An 18,948-nucleotide genomic window follows, 5' to 3' on the forward strand; every position below is an offset into this window, starting at 1 on the left:
ATAAATGCCTTGATAAATATGTTTATATAAAAGATCGTTAAGTACGAATATTGGTCAAAGTTCGTATTGCCAAGGCAAAACGGGTTTAATTTTCATGATATGATTTAGCATTTCTTGAAATAGTTTAGAAACAAAAATCGTGTTCTTATGCTCATAAATTAACCAAACTGCAATTATAAACTTAAGAAATACTTTTTAGCAAACATCTAATGGCCAGTCCCTTTTATATATAATGAAATATTTTGTTAGAGGGGAATTGAAACTACAAATGAAAATGCTTGAGTTTGTAAGATTTCCAATAAATAAAAAATATGGATGAATAATGTTGACAAAATTTCCATCATCCAACGAAAATTGATATCTTTCTTTTAATAAATTACAATTTAAGAATATACTATTCAGATAAATATCTTAAGATGAACTAAAACACAAAGAAAACATAATATTTTCAGATAAATATAACTAATGATTCCAAAAATTTTTTTATTGAGTGATATTCTACTATTGGGAGTAAAAAATAAGTTAGTAAATGGAATAAATATATTTTCTCCGATAAAAAAGTCCAAACCGAAATCAATCAAATTTCTGTAGCAATATGAAGACAATACATCAGAACTCAAAAACTGAAAAACATTACGTTTCGCTTTCCATTTTTTTTGCTATGCGGATTTAGTTTTCCTTATACCCTTTAGTAGTCATGTTTACAATTTCGTTACTGTGACAAAATAGTCATAAAAGCACATGCATTTTCATGCACATAAAATATTTCTAAATATTATGCTTACAAAAATATGAAGAGAGTACATGTTGACCAATATTACAAAACTTAAACTAAATAAAAGGGCTGCTGACACAAACTGACACAGCTATCACAACAAATTTAGTAGACACAAAACCAGATCAAAATTATACATCCTAAATTTAAAATGTCACCAACATTCTTCAATCATTTACATATTATTTTCAACATTTTCGATCTGCAACATTTCGTTCAACCACCTCTCATACACTGACATTCAACGAATTTGACCAAATATTACAAAACTTAAATTTAATAAAAGGACTGCTGACACAAATACACACAGATGTCACAGCAAACGGAGTAGACACAAATCTCAAAGTGTTATATTGCTTTATAACAAAATTCAAATCATACATCCTAAATCTAGAATATATGACAAACATTTTTAAAGATCATGTACACATTGATATTAGCATTTTCGCTTTACGAAACTTTTCGTAATAATGTGAACTACCTCAAGGACACTGACAATTTTCTAAAATGAAATAAAGAACAGAAAATATTTTCCTAAATATTTTCCTAAAGCAAATCATAATCAGACTAGTTTTACTTTTCACTGTCATTTTTCTGTGAACAAACATATCGTGTTACTATTTTACAATATATGAATACATATAATTCAATGTTAAATACACATATAAAAGTATTAATATGTGTCATATATTATAAACTATAACACCTTGACAACAGTACTACATTCACTGAAAAATAAGAAATATGTTTCAGTGTTACATTCTTTACTTAAAAAAAGCATAAGCTAAAATAATTAAATTTTAAGAGTACCGTTCTTTTTCTGTTCAAGAGACACATTTTTTAATTCATGATCATGATATGTTCATAATAAACATTTACATATCTGGGGCAACAGAGTAAAAGGTGAAAGTGAGAATATTTACAACAAAGATATTTTCACTATATTTCAGTGATTACACCTCTTTAATTAGAGGGGTAATAAAGTCTAACTGGTGTGATAATATCTTCACATAACGATTAAATAAAATGTTAACAAGATATGCGATAATTTAACTGATCTGAGTCATTGAAAAAAGTCAAAAATAGCAACTTTGGCTCAAATTGTCCACTGCATACGGATGCCCGTATAAATTGATTGATGCACAATCACAGTGCTGATCTGAGGATCTTACAAGAATGTGTGAGAATAGAGTTGTCAAATGCTAAACCTGATGGGTGTTTATCAAAATTGTACAACCTATTGCATGGCATTCATTATTTATACACGATATATTTTCAAGTATAGCGTACGATATGTAATATCAGCCTCTTTTCAAGAATAATGGGCACCATCTAGAGGCTGGGCTGTTTAGAGATGCACAAAAAACGTCTGGCATACTCTACAGATTTCTGTCTTAAGTATTAACAATCCTAAAGGAATTGATCGTAATACATATACACTATGTGTCCCTTTCTATTCTTTAGTGATGAAGACTTTGCTCTATAGAGTCTTTTACGCATATAGTTCAAATGAAGAAGAAACAGTTTTGTTATATTTTTGCCATGGAGACATACATTATTTTTAACAGTTTGATGGAATCAAATGTTCTTGCAAGAGTTTTCATTTTACAAAAAAAAGAAGAAAAAAGAAAGTACAAGACAGAATAACATTTCTTTTTAATTTTCGTGTTAAAAGGGTGATTGGGAAATTGGAAAAAGGGAAATTGAGAAACAATATTGAGTACCATAAATAAGTGACATGAGAAAAAATGACCAAAAACAAAAGAAAACATTTCATGCGTTAGATGGGGAAATCTATCAGTTGTTAACTCACAGTTTAATAAATACAGGAGGAAACAATCAAAAACATACAGAATATATTGAGAAAACATATCAGGGAACGTAAATAATACTCCCGCCAAAAAAACAACAAACAACAACAGCTTACAATAATATTAGATTATCTCATTCAAAATTGTACATGCTCTATTTTGAACAAAGCACCGTTAGCAACGTCTTTTTTTCGTAGCAGGAACGAACTGAATGTAGTTGTGACAGAGAAAGGTATTTGGTAAGGACAACAAAAATCAGTGAACGAAACTATCTTAACATTGTAAACTAAAATACACTGTATACCTTTATTCTTAGACTTTAAACTACTGATGCGCTCCTTTAGCACGGCCAGAATGAAAAAAAATCTAAAACAAAAAAACAATATGGCCCTTTTTTACAGAATGTCTTCTTATTCTACATGTTCATTGTGTGCTTTATGCATACAGACGGACTTGGCTGAATATAGTCCAAAGACCTCGAAGTTATGAAAAGTAAGATCTTTAAAACTGAAGTAAAAGCGATGTAGGAAAGGAAGACATCTTCAAATTACATTCTGACGTTATAACGTGGATTCAAGGCATCTTAAATATACATCCTGACGAAATGACGTTGATTCGTGGAATCTTTAGAATCCATTCTGACGTTCTGACGTTGATTCGAGGCATCTTTAGGATCTATTCTGACGTTATGTCGTGGATTCATGGCATTTTTAGAAATATCTGACGTTATGACGTTGATTCGAGGCATCTTTAGAATCCACTCTGAAGTTATGTCGTGGATCGAGGCATCTTTGGAAATATCTGACGGTATGATGTGGATTCGAGGCATCTTTAGAATACATTCTGACGTTCCGACGTAGATTCATCCCTCTATTCGAAATTTATATCATATGTATGTTTCTCTTTTCATATATCCTGCATGTTTTCTTAGAAGCAGATTATCGACATGAAATTGATCCCCCCCCCCCCCCCCCAAAAAAAATACTACCGTTTAAAAAGTTAATCGAGTACATATAATGTATTAACAGCCTAAACAGAGATGTTTCGTTCACTTTTTTCACGAACTTTCGTTTAGAATAACCTGTTTCAATAAAACCAGTTCAGAGCTAGTACAAGTGATTGAAAGAGTATATTTCTATGTACAAATATATACAATCAAACCGAGTCTGCTATGGTTTTGCTTGGATGCATCTTATACTTCAAAGAATATTTTTATAGATATTGTTAAAATATTAGACGTTGTTGGAAGATGTTCAAGGTTGCTTAAACGTAATCTCTACTTTCATTTTTAACTAGTACGTTTTGAAAACGTTATATGTAAATAAATTTCAAGTGTGCAACAACGATACCGGTGCATTATATCACTATGCTACAAATAGCTTGTTTTAAGTGTTCTGCAGTTGTGTAAGAAGAATAAAATACGGTACCAGGCACGCATCTATCTAATCCATGTTCAGCTCTTGGTCTAGTTTCATAGCCAGAAAATCTGTTGCTTTTTTAACTGTATAAGCTCTTTCTCTGTAGACCTTAAGTTCTGTAATTCGCTCTATACACCCAAGCTTTTTTTCAAGCAGTTCATCCTTTATCATGGGATCAATATACTCAACCATACTGACTGGATCTGGGCACAGTGCAGTTTCTTTCAGGCGCTCATTGCAACGTTTAACAACTGTCATTTTTTCTTGCACATCCAACATCTTATTTATAATTTCTTGCTTTAGCAACCCAATAGCCTCCTCGTGGATTACCATGCCTTTTTTAGCTTTATGGAATCCCACATTCTTTTTTGAATATGTATCGTATTCAAAATCTTTATTTGCTTCTGCGTCAACTTTGTGATGATTGCAAAATACGGACTTCTTCGCGTAGACTGGAAATAGTAAAAAGGCCACTACTTACCTGCTGTTGTATGTCCTCTATGGTATTTTCAAGAGTTTCGCGTTCATGAAGTACATTTTTTGTCATCTCTAAACTTTTTGGCTGGAGTTTCTGTACGTGAGCAAAGAACTTTTGGAAACTTCGAAGACCCATTTCCCAAAACAATGGCGTAAAAACGTAAAAGCTTTCCCTACCGTTTGAAGCAAACAAAGCTGAATTGTTAAAGCAGAAATCTTTGTTTATAGGCAGTTTAGATTCTCTCAAAGAGTGTAAAACCGGCGGTTCTTGTCCGTCGGCAAAAGTGATCAGCGAACAGATATTCTCTTCAACGTCTTTTCCAAACATTGACAGAATTTGTTGAAAAACAAATTTTTGTGTAGAAGTAAGACGGGCGTCAGGTGCTTTGTACAAAATACAAATTGCATCAAGTGATAAAATACGCTTAGGACCTCGGTCAGAAAAAACGTGTTTGATTTGATCAATAATTTTCTTGTCGTTTCCTATCCCACGAATATCTCCAAATCCTGGCGTATCTAAAATCGTTAGCGTATAGTCTAAACGTCCGCTATCTTTGGAGGAATGTATCGTGTAACATGTGATCCACTCCGTTTGGAATATGCCCTAAAATAGATAGGAGAAAAATGTATATATCTTCCTGTATATAAGTTTTTTTTTTATTTTCTGGTCCACATAGATCATGGAGTACATTCAGTCTTACTATTATAGAAATGTGCTTAAGGCGGTGCTATGGACGTTAGAATGTTCCACAATTCATAACCTGTCATTGAGGCCTAAGTAAACTATAGGAACAAGCGTGGGAGCCATCTGGTCTATCGCGTAATGTCTGCCAGGTATTTGAACACTAATTTTTCACTTGGCATGGCATCAGAAGTCTAAATTAAAGCTAGTTTCTGTTTAAATTTCATTGTGGATGTATTTTTGACATTTTGGTAGGAAACTTGGGAGAGCAGGTTGTATTTGGTGAAGTGAAGCTCAATTTTAGTATGAATAGTACTTCCAGGTCACAGCAGTGTGATTTTGATGTCAGTTTACAGTAAGCAAATGTGACCAGAGAAATCTTTCTTAGAAGATACATGACCCCTACTTTTCTCTTCATTAGTTTTACCATAACTCTTTAAAATGAGGTAAGGATTTGTTCTCTGAAATGGGTCTAGCTATGTTTGGTAGCACTTTAAAAAAATGTCAGTATTATATAGAACATATAGGGAAAACTATTTACCTGTTAGTGACCTAAAGAGATTCGTTAAAACCAACTCTGATATTATTTTACATGATACACATTTTCCAAAGCTAAGTTGTTTTTTTTTAATTTCACTTTATATATTATCAGAACGTAAGACATTAATATTCAAATAAGACATCATTCGAAAGGTCTGCAAGAATGTTAAAAAGAATATCTTGAAGTAAAAAAAAATTATTTTGATTAGTTTAAATAAATCTCTTCAAAATACAATTTTGATAGGGTATTTCCACGGTCAATCTCAGCTAAATTTTACACGAGAAATGACTTTTTCAATGCAGACTTTAATTATTTATGGATTGTCATGAAATTTTCAGGAAACCTCAGCTAGCACTGGAGCAGCATTTAGATGTAGAAGTTTTGAAATATTTTGAAAAAAGAAATACTTTTAAAAATTTTCGTTGGACAAAACTTCATAAATGGAACATACTTTAATACTAATTACTAAATTATCTTTTGCAATGAAATTTATATTTTTAATATATCTTGTCAATTCAAAAAGATCCTACAACAGATATTTTTGTCTAACAGGTCAACACTATGGAACAGCTTCCAAATTGTCAGATAAAATGTGGGTACGAATACGAGAGTAATAAGGTTTGTTTACATTTCTCTAAGTGCAAACAAATCTCTTTGAAAATGCTATCAAAATGTCAAGTATAGATCCACAATGAAATAAAAACAGGAACTGGCTTACATAAGATAATAGGTAAGGATAGATTTCTCGGAAGCACAGAGCACTAAAAACACAGCCACAGAGCCACGTATTTGCATAGTAGGACCACAACAAAAAGAAGCTGTAATTGAAAAATATTTCAGACGGGTTGCTTCAACCATCAAACAAGTACATATTAATTTATGCTAAATATAGATGGATGGAAATGGTAAGAGGCAAAATTGGGCCGGGGGGGGGGGGGGGCGAAGCTCGAAGGGGAAAGTTGAACAAGGCCGAATTTACAAAGGAAATGCCACGTTCCTTAGTAACAGTCACACTACAACATAAACCACAATAGCACAGACACTCGTGTACCAAAGATAACATACAATCATGACTAACTGAATAACATAGAAAAACGAACAAGCAACACATAAGAAAACAGTAGGGCACCGTTATAGACTCACAAGCATACAAACGCACCCACACAAGTAGGGAAAAATAATCGTGTACCGTCGTAGGATTCCGACTGCCAAAAAAAGGGGGAGCCACGAAAACTAACTCAAAGTAAAAGGGGAGGAGATGCAAAAAGAAGCGTAAATGCAAGGGAAAGGAGGCGGCAATAAGGGAAAAAGGGGGAGTGAGGAGGAGGAAAAAACGCTTATAACAAACAAGAAAATATACGCAACAGACAATACATGACAAACAAAGCAACCAGTTCAAAATAGGGGCACCGCCTTGGAACGGTCAGTAACATGAAAATGTTACATTAACAGGGAAGGGATCGGAGACAGCCCGGACTTGCGGCTTGATTACCTATTTATTCTAGCCTAAGAATCCCGTTTGAAAATTTCTTTTTATTTTCTACCTGCAAGTTGATAACATCAGAAACTCGATGAATGCAAGTCAAGGTAAAGAAGGCGTAATGAGCGGGAGTTTCAACAACCAGTTGCATCCTTGATAACATCATTAAATAATAGCAAAAGCTGATCTTCACACGATGTACAATTACTCAACAGATCAAATGCACGCGTTTTTACGCAAATGGCGTCGAAAAATCACGTTTGAGCCCATTCCTATATGGTTTGACTTGTCGTTTTTACGGGCGATTAATTTAGTTTAGTGGCGCTCTATACGGTGATGTAATTTTCAAATGTTCACTCCGATTATTCTCCGAAGGAATGCTTACTTTATACAAAACTCATGCCAAAATCTTTCTACAAAATTATTGTTTTCGAGCGGAATGACTAAGTAATGTGTAAAAGCTTGTTCATAGATTTTTTTAAAAACTAAAATTATCATATAAATTTATTTGACTATACAACGAGCGAAAAATAAAAGGAGGATTTCCGACTTCGTTTTCGCTGTATAATTTTAATTTTTGCCCTACCCTCATTTTCACGCGCAGAGTTTTTACATCAAATTTTACAAAGAACTGTTTGTATTTAAAGGGAAAATAAGTTATTCACAAAAAGTTTACTACAACATCAACTTCAGTTTAAGCGTATTTTAATTTTTTAAGCCATTTTCTTTCCGATTTTTATTGTCACGCTTGTATATGTCGTAGGCCAAACTCGAAACTAGGCAGATCCGGAATCGGTCTAGACCAAACTAGAATTCTAGTTTGGTGTAGGTCGAACTAGAATTCTAGTTTGGTCTAGACCGATTCTAGATCTGCCTAGACGAAACTAGAATTCTAGTTTGGCTAGACCAGTTCCGGATCTGCCCGGGCCAAACTGGAATATTTCTTATGAACTTAAAATATATTTGTAATAGTTGAAAATTAATGTTCTGGTTTATATTTTTTGCTCTAAAGAATATGAAAAAAGCTCTTAAAAAAGCTCAAGGGATACTTAGTTGTATTTTTTCAAATATGTCCCAAAATTATGTAATAAAACCAAACTATCTCCCCCTCAAAAATATCATTATCAATTCCTTTTGAAGATAATCTTGTTTAAAATAATAGTAAGAAGTATAAAGGTAGGCCTTTTCATGTTCATCTTGTGTATTTAATGCTGAAGTGAACGATTTAAATATTGTTAAATGGTTAAAGTATTTTATCAATGAAATGCCATAATCATATTTATTTGTTGTTCTTTTTTTAAATCTAAAACTGAATAATATGGTCTGTTTTCCATCCATTATGACAGAATAAATTATAAAAATTTCCCAAAGAAACAAAAATGCAAACTATTCATCGCCAAAACTTAAACAGGACAATTCAAGTTTGGCCTAGGCAGATCTTGAATTGGTCTAGCCAAACTAGAATTCTAGTTTGGTCTAGGCAGATCTGGAATCGGTCTAGACCAAACTAGAATTCTAGTTCGGCCTGGACCAAACTAGAATTCTAATTTGGTTTAGACCGATTCCGGTTCTGCCTAGATTCCAGTTTTGGCCTACGACATATACTACATGAATGCATGTAACATACAAAAAAGCGTAATGAAAACATGATACTTCTTATTAAACATTTTACTGTTCGTTTTCTCCTCCACAGAGTTCCTGAAATGTTTTTGAATTGAATAAGATTATAAAAGTCGTTGACTACCGAGTTCATTTTTACACTTAAGCCCAGTTAAAACGTTAACGTTTTTTCCCGCGTTTTTCGACCAAGTTCACATTGTCTATTTGTAGGATTTATTTGTAACCTTTACTGAACGGTTTGTTGCATCATTATTTGGTTTCAAACCGTTTCAGCTGTTTAATAAATTGTTAAATACAATTATCTCCGGAATCCGGAGATGTCAGTTCGAGCCCGACTAGCAACAGGGTTCCATGAAGTGGAAAAGTTGTCCTTTTTTACGGAGATTGCCTACTGGTTAGAATGAATAAAAACAGTTGTGTAAGCAGACCGCCGTGACATAATTTACGGGGATGTTGAGAAACGGCGTGAACCCAATACAACACAAATAATGGTTATCAACTGCATAAGTGCAATCATTTATTTATTCCATTTCCGTACAGTTTTAACGCCTGACGCTAACTTCATTTCGTTTTGACTGTGCATAGTTCGACCACTTAAACGTCAGAATGAGATTATTGTTTGTTTTGGGGTCTTAGGCCCGTTTTCTCAAACATTTAATTTTTACAAGCACTAAACTCTTTTCCCACAGTAACTTACAACTTTGCCTTTGAAAAATATTAGTTCAGGATAGAGTGACTGCACCGGATACCAAACATGACTGCTCGATTGACGGGCGAACGCTCCAACCAGTGTGTCATTTTTTCCGATATGAGGGGTGGGGGTAATTTTTGATTTGATGAATTAGGCAAGAGACTATTTTCTAAGGGTCAGTTGTATTTGTAGTTTTCAAAACAGGAATTATTATAAAATCTGAAATGCACATAACTGTTGACCATAGTTTAAATTGTTCATTTAAAACGATGAAAATTATCATTGTGGGAATGGCAGTATATGCTGATGTTGATATAACTTATAGCCCGACGTAATTGATTTTTTTACTGTGTTAAAAAGATATGCTTGTATAATTGTATGTATGAAACAGAGAGCCATCAAATATGATTAAAATGAAAAAAATAAATTTAGCAATAAATTATGAAAACGCAAATGCTCATTATTATTACCACCACTTCCCGTTTATCAATATTTCTTTCTTATAATTTTTATAGTGCCGTTTTAAAACAGACTCTGAGCGATCATGTTTCTAGTGACCCGGGCTCTTATTTTTGCGTAAAGACTTGGAAACGGCACCGATCTTTCGTATTTTATACTTTAGTTCATTCATCTCACCCCGTTTTGTTTCAAGCAATAGTTGAAAATGACAGCAATTAAGCGGCTTTATCCAGCTATAATACTCATGCTATTCAAATTTGAAAAAAATGCACATACAAATAAAAACGGTGGAAGGTTTTTTTATCTAATTGTTAGATATGAATACGGTCAAATGCTGACAAAAACTTAGCCATATTTTACTCTAAACATAAATAAATATGTATATATCTAATTGTTAGATATGAATACGGTCAAATGCTGACAAAAACTTATTTTACTCTAAACATAAATAAATATATATATATTATACTAACTAATAAAATACTGTATTCTATCAGTTAAGTATTTTTATATCTCATCACTCGCACTGTGAAAATATGGAATGTATATTTTCACACTTTGAGAGATATAGATCCGATCTACTTGTACATTGTGTATGAATTTAAATTATTTGCTTAAAACAGGATGAAAATTGTAGTCGCACTTTGTTCTTTATTACAATAGTATATTTTTCGATTCAAATCATTTTACTTAATGAAAATTTCATAACGTTATGCACCAAAAAATATAACAAAATGGAACTTTATGTTGTGTGCGTCTTTCTAACGTCACAACACGTCTGACGTTATGCCTGTTTTACGCGCGCCTGTTTCCCGCGCTGAACTTAATATTTGTTGCAAAATGCACATCTCAACTAGGTGCTCGTGAAAATATTTGAAATGTTCTCACTTCTCAGTGAGATATATTCCATATTCACTCAAAACAAAGAAATATCCTATATATATATTTTTTTTTGGTTCCGAGGCATTCATTCTAGCTTTGATGGAAAACAATATATCAGAAAATATATTCAAAGTAGGCAGTAGTTTTATCTACTCCATTTCTAAACTTCAAGTAAATATCTCATTGTTTAAATATGACGTAAAGCTGGATGCGAAATGAAATCTTTAGCATACAAACTGTTTACCGTCTACGTTTAGAACGCAAAGACGTGACGTCGTCAAGAATAATGTTTGGCGTTCCGATAGACAACGCTGAATTACTCCTTCTTGACCTTAACAGTAATTATTGCAAATTAAGTGGGATCTTTAATAGTATGATATAAGGTATGATTTCTTCTGACAAAGCACGAGTGTTATCAATATCAACGGCTTCCCCAGCTATATTGTACCTACATGTCAACAGGGAATAATTTCTTAAAATTTACAACCGTTGGCGAAAGTATTATCCGGTTATTGATTAGAAACCGTGTTCAGATATGAGGTCACTGTGATCCTTGACTTTTAACCAACTACCCATTTAAAATGCAAGTCGTCATGTAGTGACCGCAGACATTCATCCTAAAAAGTTTGCGTGTCTAGCCGTTCTACAGCAATTACATTTATTTTATTGTTTGGGTTAGTTGCTTTAAGTTTGAATCAAATCATTATACAACAGAGATATGGTGAAAAGGCATAAACATAACACTGAAAATATAAGTAAAATAAGTAAAATGAATTTGATTCATAAAATAGATGCGCAAACATTATGGACTTAATGTCATACCAGTATGCTTAGGGTAAGGATGAAGAAGAACTTTAATTAAGCCCAATCAAATCCGTTATGCATTAGCGGAGAAATAGTAAAACTGCATCAAAATCAACCTGAAATTCTTCGTAAAAAGGGTTTCAGAATAATTTGTATATCTGATATATCGATAACGTAACACATGAGCACTGATAGTGCTTGACTCCCTTTTCATTGTATCATTGCTATAATTATTGTTGAGTTGTTGATTATAATAGGATTTAGGTCATTTGTGGCTGATTTGGGTTCATTATGTTGATAGCTTGATCCCAGCATCACATATCATGTCATATACAATAGTTAAAGGGAACCAGATATTTCGTCGCCTTACTCTTAGATTGTCCTATCTACCAATTCGCTGTTTCTGACAAAATTGAATTTAAAGTTTCAGCTGATCATAACGTTTTTCTATGCTGCCTAAATAAAACAAAATTTTGGAAGCTGCCATGGATGGGTGATGAAATTGTTCCAATGGTCTTCACTTTGCCCTTTAAAAAGCGATGTTTGAGATACAGTCAAACCTGTGTTAAAGACCACCTCTGAACAGAAACCACCTGACTCTAAAGACCACATATTTTGTTTCCGATCTTAACATTTACAGTGTATTTTAACCTGTGAATAAAGACCACCTCGCAATAAAGGCTACATTTTGGCTCTCCCAAGGGTGGTCTTTATAGACAGGTTTGACAGTACTTATAAAAATCATTTGGAGCTATAACAAAAAGGCCAATTATTTTGTAAGAAAAAACCCAACTCTTTAAGTGCGTTAAAAGAGAAAGAGCAAAGATAAAGTTAAAAAATACATGAAACAGGATATAAGACACTAAGAAGCTTCTGCTGGCATTGATATTTCATTATGGAAATTTGATTTTATTTCTTAAGACTGAACACGATGTGTGTCGTCAAGAGCCACAGTTGTTTTGACATTGTACTACTACCTTTAGAAAGGGGTAAGTTCACTAATGGTCAAAATTTGCCCAGTCTCAGAAACAGATAAATTACACACATGTGATAGAGCAATATATATTCTGTTCAAATACCTGACTCATTTCCACCTGAAGGACATCATAATGGTTGCTATGGCAACAATGCTAACTACCTTAAAATCCGTTTTTACTGCAAAATTGGCATTTAATAATGTGTTACTAAACAACAAACACTGCTGTTATAAACATTAACAACACAACACTGATGAATTGCAAGTTGCTTCGATTTCCATCCTATCTTAGGTTATGTTGCTATGGTAACCATGCATATTTGAGACAAAACATTGTTTCAGTTCTCATTATTACAACAGTAGATGCCCTATACAAAATTAAGCAGACTATAACTTGTCATGAAATAATTATCAGAATGATTTGTAAAATAGCAGACAGTCAAATAATTTGATGTTGTCATGGTAACAACAATGTCAATATCATTGAATATTTCACTTAGAGCTAAATTACCCGTTTTTCTCGATCCTAGGAAGCGATCGCCCTACCACTGAGTCACATGGACTTCCAACAGTTACACGTGTAAAACTAATATATATTTCTAATTGGCTCTACTACCTATAGCAGTCGTCTGTCATTTCCGGCGGAAAAACAATTTGTGTGAGTTTTATATGGTGTTCGTTATTGGGGTATACATTTTATGACATAATATTTTATACTGATTTACATTTTAAATGAAATTAGGGCGATTCCAGAATTGTATGGATGTGCCGGACGGCAATTGAATTGACGGGTGGTGGGGTCCACTGTAAAATCATAGTTACGGGTGGTGTGGTCCATCAGAAAATCATAATTATAGGTGGTGGTCCTCAGAAAAATCGTCGTTATGGGTGGTGGGTTGATTGTAAAAATATAATAAATATGGGTGGGCGGGTGTTTGATCACCTCTCTTAATAACTTACGGATACTTTCCTTTCTTTTTAACTAGAAGTCGCTACTTTACACGGATCGCAATTTTTACAGCACTAAATTAAATAAATGTAAAAAATATTATCATTTTTATTTCTGTTCATTAAATATTTCATTTTTCTGTCTCGTTCCCGTTGAATTAACAGTCAGCGTCTTGAATCGCCGAAAGTTTGTCCATCAACATTTCCTGACGTAATAGAATCGTGTCACCGGTTATGTACGATACCTCGCACTTGTGTAGAATTCAATAAAACCCGTGAAGACCGATTGATAATTCCATTTTTTTCCCGCCTTTCATTCACACTCGTGTATTCTGACAAGCACATGACGTTTGTTATGCCACCAGATACGGATGTTTCTCATACGCCATGAAAAGAAATACTAATCCACCGACAATTTTTGACAGTGACGTCTTTCTGTCAACAAACTATAAATAACCACGGTATATCCCCAAACGGATGTATACTTATAACAGATAGAAGTATGTCCTTATCATTTGCGAAATTGTAAGTAAGGTATGGCCCAGTGGATGTGTTGGCTCACGCAGGCGATGTGAGTTCGAAACCAGTGGTAGGCGAGGTATATTTTATGTATTTTTTATTGTAGCAAAATATATATTATTTGGAAGACCAGTTACATTTGCTTGCCTTGATTTTTTAAATAAATACGTTTTTCTTGTTAGTTTTTTTTAAATTATCAGCCAGTTATCTTAATATGAAGTAAACCAAATGTTAATGCAACATATGCCTGTCTCACCGTCAGTCCATTGTGTTTTAGAATATATATTGTTTTCTAGTTATTCTCAAAAGGCTCGTTACAGTTAAAAACGTGTTCATAGCCATTTTAGCCATTATATGACGAACGTTTTCTACACAATTTGTTCTGTACGCATAATTCGTGAAGCACTAGAAAATCAAGATAACTATATAGTTGAATAAGAAAAAAATGTGCGGGAAAAAAGTTCCGCCGACTGGATTCGAACTCGGTATCTTTCGGTTACTACGACAGCGCCGTTATGGCTACATATCCATGCAGGCTATAGGTACAGTAAAGAAACATAATGATAATCCAGTACAATATAAGGTAAACATTGGAAAGTAAACACAATATGACGTCACTGTCAGGTATCCCTGGTCTGATAATAGAATGAAGCTAAATGAAACCGAGGCAGGCCGAAACGAAAACATGTGAGAATTGAGTAAAAAAAAAATGCATGAAGATCAGTCGAATTTTTTCATGTTCGCACAAATATTTTAAACGGGCGTAGAAATCCACTTAAAATCGTATTTAATAAATCAATGCTACCGATTTCATTATTCAGTGCCGACGTAAATAACATATCGTCATCATCCATATTTACCTCGGGTATTTCAATATATTTGTGAAGCACTAGCCGATTAGGAAACCTTATTTACAAGAAAATGTGTAAGTCGCTAAGAAAACCAACATCATAATATTCCCAACAATAATTCTCGTTTATAAATAATTATGGGAAGTCACTAATGTCGCACACAATCATATTTACTGCAGTATTACGCAAATGTTTTCTTTACTGTTATATGTGGCCTTACATGTAATTGAACTATTTAAACTGTTCATGCGCGGTTTATCTATTTTTCTGTCGAATTGTTCAGTTAATTCACATGCGTATCACTGCAAAGTTAAACTATAAAATAGTGGACATCAATTTCTTTAAAATACTTGCATGATTTATGTTGAACATGATTAAAGACAAAAGCCACGTATACATTTGATTTGCAAGGTGAACTTATCTTCTAATAGTTTCCAATTATATTTTGTCCTGGTTTAACAAATTGCAGACAGACCGACAGGAAAATGTAAAATGTGTAACAAATGTGAACATAAGTGTGAACAAAAAATCTTAATGCTTTACACTTTGAAAATATGTCATCCTGTAAAAAACATTTAAAACGGTTATATCACTGAATGTACCACAAGTATTTTCAGAAACTTAAAGACAATTTCTGTAGCTCAATGTTAATACAAGTAAATGTACCAAAACAGCTTAAATGTTTAAAGCATCTTCATTTCACGCTTAATCTGTAATGGTAATATGTCTTTCTGACAAGACGTATAACAGTAGTAATGTTAGATTAAGTGTATCTTTTGAAACTAAATGACAATAATGCTAACACAATGCTATTTCCAAAACAGTTCCTACAATCCTTGACCAAGACAGGTATTGAATGTTACTGGATAGTTTAGTTCAAAATCACTGCAAAGACATGCATGTACACTTCTTGAACTTTCTAGAGGTTCTGTTCATCTTTGTTAGTAGATCATAGACGATTAGGTCATGCAACACAAGAAGAAGACTTGACCTGAAACAAGGATGAGACGAGTTTAGACTAACATCAATAGCCAAGACAAAAATATCATTTTTGCTGTTATGGAATTATTGTTACGCCACATATAGCGCTCCGCACAAATAAAGCACAAATTTGTGTGTTATGCATACGCATATAACTTTAAGAAGAGAAAAGGCATGGTCATACCACATAAAGAGCAAAAACATCCAACCTCATCCAAATTATGTCGGGTTGTTTAAAATTCGCTTTTGAATTAGTTATGTAATCATCTCATATGAAAATTACAATTCACCTCAGGAGAAAATATGCATTCAGTCCTCTGTGACCAGCATAGGCATAGACAAGCCTGTACTAACTTTGCAGGCCTATGCTGTTCGCTGCTTAAAAATTAACAAGGGAACTACACATGCCCTGCATGCATTACTATTGATCTCAACACTTCAGTAATGAAGAAAGAATACCGTATTTCATTACAGTCAGTCAGACCGATTCTGCTATTTTCATAAATTGGTTTTCTGTGTGGTTTCGAATTATCACCTCTGTCAACATTATACACTTTAATGATATTTTTTCTATACAAACAATTACACATAAATCGAAATGGGGCAAAGCAAGAATGTTTCACATGTCTTTTTGTCAAAATTATTCAAAAAGGGAAAGAAACATGCACTGCATACTGACTATACCTCCCATTCGTGTGTCCGAAATCAGTTATCCGAAAACCATGCAAATACATGATATCGCACATTAAGAGGAATGTGACATTATGCAAAAAAGGTATTTCATCAGTAAGTAACTTAAACGTAGATTGTATCGAATTATACTTACATTTTGTTGATGGAATGTACAAAAGTATGAAAAGGAACGATTCTGTAGGCGGTTGTAACATTTTCACAAAGATCCTTTGCTGGAAGTTCCGCAATGTTTCTGATGTTGCGTGATCAAATACTGTTCGTTCATTGGTCCAAGTGTATTTTACTCTTAGATAACTTATGGACATACCGCAAGATACAGACAAAACATTGGTTAAAAAACGTGGACATAGAGCAAAGTACATACGCTTGAATTCCATTTCTATGACGTCAATACATGAAAGCAATTGGCTAGAAAGATAGCGCAATTTAAAACAAACTGAATGGTGCATTTCTCTCATTTTTTGTAAAAATGGAGATAGAACACTTTTAGAGTCAGACGCCGATTTGTTAGAGCAAGTACTCGTTGTAAAACCCTATGCATAAATTTGGACCGATCAGAACACGCTCTATAAATAGCACCAATCAAAGCTCACGTCTGCGAAGGTATGAATAGGTAGATGGATGACAGGGAGATCATTTGGTATCCAGCAACAGAAGAAGATACATCGAAATTCAGCTAATAATTTATCCCATACATTGATAAGGAGGTTATTGTGACTACACTGTCAGGGCGGATAAATTTTGAAAAAAGAAGACGTTTGAAGTTTATAGACTAAAGAAGAGTTGCTGAATTTCAAGAGGGTAGCCAGCGCATAGGAGTTTTACCTTAACGGTAGTTGAATGCCATAGACGATAGCATAGGCTGAGCATCGGAAAGCTGAGACAGAGACCCAGAGTTTGGTAATCTACTAAGATAGTAGGAGAGTTTCAGCCTATAGACGGTTCAGCATTATTGGCGAAGTACAGCCAAGGCATCGGGGATATACCTATACAGTAGTGCATTCGCTTAGAACCATATTTTGGGTCCCGTGCGATTGCAAAAAAGATTAATGGCGACATAAACCAATCTGTTTCGTAACGTATGCAGTTCATTCTAAGCCATGTCGCCAGTGTGAATTCTGCGATTGGACCGAGTTATGACGTCATCAAAATGGCGGCCATTTTTAGAAAATGAAAATATATCATCATCTTCAAAGGGTTGATAGAGTTGTTTGTTTTTGTTGCTGAAAGTGAATTTTGTTGTAGTTTACATTGTATACATACATAATCATTAGCACTATCTTATTTTAAATAAAAGGAACGTCATTTATACAATATTAAAGATATATTATGCCCAAATTTCATATTTGAATATATAAACAGTTATCACATATCACTTATGGAATTATAAAATAACCATGTTTGTGAGTATGAGAGGTGGTGTGTAAGGTTTAGATACCACATACTAATTAATGTGTAAGTAAACACAGTATGAATATATTACACTACTAAATCTCTGGAAGTTTGTTTGACACAAATGTTATTACTTTACCATGTTTACAGACATTTAATTGTGATTGCAGTATACACAGTTAGTTTATATATTTAGCCAAGGTAAAGATGTTTAATGAGGATTTACTAGATTTAGATCAATTTGCAATGATGAAACATTTATGTAAAAGTAGAGCATAGTACATCTTTAAAGGGACGTGAAATAAAGGAAAAGCTTTGTTGAAGTAATTTCTATGCTGCATCGTAATTATATGTAATTCAAAAATAGAAACCTGTTGATAAATATCTAATAGTAATAATCTTACATAATTGAAAACTGTAATAATAGATTAGACAAACTTATAACCAAAAGCACAATCACGACCCTTCAAAATTGTATATTAATATACTTTAATATAATACTACTTGTATCTTTCTGAATGAGTGCACTCTTTGCTTTCTAGTGACCTCTTCTCTTGCTATTTAACACAGCTGGACATAACTATAGAATAAAAGAGTATAACTAAATCTAATTTATCTTTCACATTTTTAAGTTATTTTCTACTTTTCGTTGCTGTTGTTGTGTCGTCGCCAAACCCTTTAACCATGAAATATCATTCTTCCGTAAAACATATACAGCATTCAGTGAAAACTGAAATGATGTCAGAGGAGCATTTACAATCATTTCAGAAATGTTTATCCCGCTGTATAAAATATCAATAAATTTGCTTCTAATATTTTCTTGACAATGTTTTAATATATGTTCGTTAATATCTTCTCTGTATTATTTTATACCTGTAAATATGTATCAAAATGTTTGATCACAACAACACTAAGCTCCAGGAGCACAACTTTGCACGACATGAAAAC

Source organism: Mercenaria mercenaria, chromosome 11 (genome assembly GCF_021730395.1).
Source record: "Mercenaria mercenaria strain notata chromosome 11, MADL_Memer_1, whole genome shotgun sequence".
Taxonomy (NCBI): Eukaryota; Metazoa; Mollusca; class Bivalvia; order Venerida; family Veneridae; genus Mercenaria; species Mercenaria mercenaria.